Genomic DNA, 5,785 nt, shown 5'->3' with positions numbered 1-5,785 from the left:
AAGTTCCCTTTTTGAGTTGAGCAACCAAATGTTGATTGAATCTGTATACGCGCGTCTGTAAAGTTTCCTTGAAACCCACCCTCAAGCATTAAGAAAAAATCGCCTGCCTTCGTGAATTCTGTATTTAGGCATATGGGGGGAGGTAGGCACTCTTTAATGGGGCGACGCTCTACTTCTCATTATGCTAACCACGAAGATAGTAGGTGTAACTAATTGGCTTACTGTAAACCTTCAAACTAGCTGAATGCAACCACATTTAAACTCCATCTAATTTAACGGAAAACAATACGATAATTAATTAGGTCATTTTTTTAAATAAAGTTCTCTGAAGGTACTACACAATTTACAGTATAATTGTTATATATGTTGTTTTGAGTAAAAAAAAATGGAGAAAAATGGAGAAAACAGACAAAATTGTATTCAACTTTGAATCTGAGAGTGCCATTTCCGGCCATTTGGAGGTGCCCTAATCATAATTTTTCTTACCTCAGCCCTAACAGTTGTGGGGCTGAGGTGGGTTGACATTTTATTTGCGCAAAACCCTCCCTGGTCCACTCTATTTCGACTTCCTGGACCCGCCACAGTTGGAGTATCATTTCCGGGCTACATAGAAGGATAATTTTAATCCATCGGAGGAAAATTGAAGTTGTCGTCAGGGAACCCATATCAAGGATAACCCTTATAATAAATAATTCATTGAAATCGTGGAAGCAATCTCGACTTTGATTTTGTTAAAAAATCTGTGACGCATTCAGGGCGGGGGCTAAATTGTTCAATTTTTTTTTTTAATGGGGATATAAGCAAAATTATATTCAAATAGAGTGTAATTTCCCGCCATCTAGATGTGCCATAACCACAAATTTTCTTACCTCACCCAACCATGGTGGGCTGAGGTAGTAGGCCTATATCCTAGATCTTCTATCTGTGAAAGTACCCTCCCTGGGCACTTCTATTTAGAATTCCTGGATCCGCCACTGGAAATTACAAGAAATATGAAGTCATATTACAGTAGCTTGATGCCTATAAAATAACTTATAAAATTCACCAAACTCGCATATTGGACCTTATGAAATCCGCTCCACCCCAACTTTCAAAAATGTTCCGCCGCCGTTGGACAAAAGCCACCCATTGCTACCTGCGCTCCTAATTACTCGTTTAGCTCGGATGTATATAAACGAGCTAAACGAGTAATTACGAGCGCAGGTAGCAATGGGTGGCTTTTGACCAACGGCGGCGGAACATTTTTGAAAGTTGGGGTGGAGCGGATTTCATAGGAAAATTATTGTAGAAAACCATTCAAATTAGTCTTTCAGTATACTTTAAATCCACTGGATTTTCCAGGGCTTTCAGCTGCTAGATCCCGGCGGGGGAGTTCTTACCTACGCCCTTAATTGTTTGCTAGATAATTGCATAAACACTCAATTGGTCTACCGGTGCAACAGGCCTATCTGCACTTCGACTAAAAACTAAGTGGCATTTGATGGTTCGATTCCCTGCCTTATCTAAATAACTTTATTTTGACTGCCATCCATAATATTGTGGTCTAAAAGCACATTTTTTTGGACCAACTAACCCCGTGAACCACACAAAGGAGTTTTTATTCCGGCCCATCGACAGAGGCTTCGTCGGCCTTTTGACTCGGACCCCTCCGTCGGACATTTCGGACGCCTTGTCGGAAAATTTCTGGCGCCACCGCTGGTCAGACTTAAGATTTGAGGTTAATGGGGGTGGGGGTGCGTGCGAAACACGAAAATAAAACATTCAGTGAATGTACACTATGTACAGTACTAAAACGTGACATCAGTTATAGCTCTGGAAAAACTTTGTCAAAAACATTTAACAATCATACTTACATTAGTTCAGCGCTGAATCCTTTATCTATAATTATTCTGTCACAGTAACCTTTCCTCCTAGCCAGTCAGTTTTTTCCCAACTTTCTCACATTTAACAACCAATAACTCATACTTTCTTTCAATTATCTGATAAAATTAAATTCATTCTAAAATTCAAATTTAATATAGTAACCTGTTTAGATGTCATGCATGTACAATGCGACATAGCAATCAGTAAAATTGATGTCATATGTGAATAAGGTGAGAATACATGAAATTACACGAAACGCTATGAGAACCTTGGTTTTCAAACTTTCTCACAATTATCACTCAATAACCCTTCCTCACATTTTCTATTAATTATCTGAGGACTCTACCATTTTAACACTCCATACTATCCATGTAGAATGGAATATGCGAGGGTTATGCAATCCAAGTGATTTTATTGTATTCTAACTCGCTGATTTGTAAAGTGTAGAATTTATGACGTCACAAACTTTTACGTTTCAATGTTTACATTTTTTTTTTAATATAACTGACTAGTAATAACACCGGAAATGCTGTGCTTTAACGTAAAAGGAAATCACAATAACGCTGATTTAGTGACGTTGTTTTAGTGATACGATATTTAAAAGGCTTAAAAATTAGGACTAAAACGGAACTATTGTAGTAGTCTAGTCTAGGACTACAAGAACAATCAGGAGGCCATTTTTGAAACAGAATACCGTATAGGAATTAGGCCTACGGTACTTTTTATAGGATATTTGTTTTCAATTGAGAATTAATAAAATGAAATCTTTTGCAAATAATGGATGCATAAAAATACTGTGTCCCAGTTATTTGTATGAAACCATTAAATTGACTAGAACAACTAAAAAATACTTGGATTTCTTCGATGTGACACACACCAAGGATACCCCACGACGGTCCTGAGACTTATTTCCAGTGGGGTCCTTCTATTGGTGAATTGGACAGTACACCGGAAGACAATCCTCTACTCTTTTCCGATGAGCTGCGTTCTTAACATGTATTACCCAGAAGGTTATCTTTGCAGTTTCAAGACTGTGATAGCAATAATAAAATAATGACTATAACAGTAGGCCTACTAACAATAATATTAATTTCCATAATAAAATTTAATTTTATAATATTAAATAAAATAATACAGTATATAATAACAATAATATTATATTGATTTCAATAACAATAATAATAATGATAATAATAATACGAAATGATGTTTTCCCTACCTGATGTGTTATATGTACTGAATGTTAAGTATATTCCCAAAATATTTGCGAACAAAATCTCGCAAGTGATAGGGGTGGGAATCGAACCCACAACTTTCAGATAACTTGCCAGATGTCCTGTTCATTAGACCGCCGAGCTTGCGCTTGGTGGCTCAAATCCGATCCCCAAGTAGCAGTGGGTACTGCAATGCTATTTTGATGGTGTTTTTTGCTAAGTAGGCCTACATTTGGGAATGTACTGAGCATTTAGCAGTAACAACACGTCAGGTAGGTCAAACCTCATTTTGTATGAACTCTCGTGACGCGAAAGCGCTATCGGAATAGCAATGCAATACCCGCTGCTACTTGGGAATCGGATTGATCACTAGACATCAAGCGCAAGCTCGGTGGTGTAGGTTAAGATATCAAGCTAGTAACCTGGAGGTTGTGAGCTCGATTCGCAAATATTTGGGAAAGTACTGAGCATTCAGTACTTATAACACGTCAGGTAGGGCAAATATCATTTCGTAATAATTTTCCTGACGCAAAAAACGCCATCGAAATAATAATAATTATTATTATAACAACAACAATAATACAACAATAATAATAATAATATTATTATTATTAATATTAATATTAATATTAATATTAATATTAATATTAATATTAATATTAATATTAATATTAATATTAATATTAATATTAATATTAAATAATAATAATAATAATAATAATAATAATAAAAATAATAATAATAATAGTATTAACAACAACTAGACATACTAAGTCTGTTTGAACAACAGAACATGGGGCTTTTTCCCCATTGCTTTAATGAGAAATGAAGTTGAAAATGCAACAAAAAGAAAAGTCGTTAAAAGGTATAAAGTAAAAAAACACGGAAAACCAATATGATTTTAATAAATTGAAAAAAAAACCCGAAAACCAAGTTCACTGCGACGTTATTAGACTTGAACTATGGCTGCAATGGAAATAGCGCGGTACATCGTAACTCATAACCATCGCTCGGGTCATATGAGCCGACCGTGCATAGGAAAGTGCGTTTTCAGTTCATAGCGATTCAATGACTGAAAGCAAAAACTGTTCATGCATATCACGGTATTTTGAGTTTAACCTAGCTGTAACTGGTTTAGGCGCTTTGGAACATGCAAATTGGGTTTAAATAATTTAATCAACTGTAAACTAAATATCTTTAATGGTCCTCATATCCACACCCTACTGCGGATCGTCACTAAAATTGGTTCATTTTTCATTTCACCATTAAAAAGTGTCATTTATATCCATTTATAACTTTGAGTAAGCAAATTTACACCCTAACCTGGACCGTCCCCTACACATAATAATATCTTTCTTGTAACTTGGGTTAAACGAAAATTTTGTTCGGATCAGTTGACACGTTTTTGAAATATCTGGTCTGGGACGTTTTCCTTTAAATGGTCCTCATAGTCACACCCTACGCCGGATCGTCACAAACTATTATAGAAAGTTTCATTTACACCCATTGAAAACTTTTTATAGATATTTACGTCAGGATCTCAAAAATTTAAATGACCCTCCTATTTACACCCTTGACAGATTCGTCGCCAACAAATAATACTATCTTTCTTGTAACTTCGTTAAACTTTTTCCGAAAGTTTCATTCAGATCAGTTCAGATCCTTTTTCGAAATATGTGGTCTGGGACGTTTTCCTTTCAATGGTCCTCAGATTCACACCATAATGCGAATCGTCACAAAAATTTAATCATTTTTTTACAAGACCTTTACAAAGTATTATAAAATGTTTCATTTAGATCCATTGGATTTTTTTAAAGAGATATTTAGGTCTGGGTCGTCAAAAATTGAAAAGACCCTCAAACTTATACCCTTCACTGGATCGTCACTAACACATAACAATCTCTTCCATGTAACTTGAATACATTTTCCCGTAAGTTTCATTCACACTGACTTGTTATTGAAATATCCGGTGTAGACTGTTTGACCTTAAATCATTTAAATTGGTCCTCACACGCACACCCGACCATAGATTGACACTAAATATTAGGAGGCACATTCTTGATATATGGCCTTTGCTTCGGCAAAGCATGGAAAAATTGTAAGCATGGGAAGTGACCAAAGTGACGGCCAGAAAAAAACAGTGCAAAAAGGGAAAATATATGGAAGAAAGAAAAAAAAATCTGAACAAAAACAATGGATTTTCCCAGTACTGCTGGGAAAAGCCAATAATAATAATAATAATAATAATAACAATAACAATAATAACAATAACAATAATAATAATAATATTATTATTATTATTATTATTATTATTATATTATTATTCTTATAATAATAATAATAATAATAATAAAACATATATGCTTTGAAATTGTATTTTGTACTTTGAGAATGATAATAATAATTTTACAAAAATAACCATTTCTCCCGCCAAATTGGATACCATCCGGAAATTTAGCTTGATGATTCATCGTTTTGATCAGACAGTAAATGGCAGCAGTAATATAAAACTATAGGTACCTGTCAATTTTCAGTATCATAGCAAAAGTAGAAGTGACTAAAAACATAAAGAGTTTTCTCTTACCCCGATCCTAATAAGTAAAAGAAATAAGATTGTCGGATCTTTGAGCCAAATTTCATTATTTTGTTATCTAATTGGCTTATATCACCCCATTATTCTACTGTCATCATATTCATATATGTAGGAC

The sequence above is a fragment of the Anneissia japonica genome, unplaced genomic scaffold (genome assembly GCF_011630105.1).
Source record: "Anneissia japonica isolate Jap-2015-1 unplaced genomic scaffold, ASM1163010v1 scaffold11229_len202898_cov190, whole genome shotgun sequence".
Taxonomy (NCBI): Eukaryota; Metazoa; Echinodermata; class Crinoidea; order Comatulida; family Comatulidae; genus Anneissia; species Anneissia japonica.
This window is presented reverse-complemented; position numbering follows the sequence as displayed.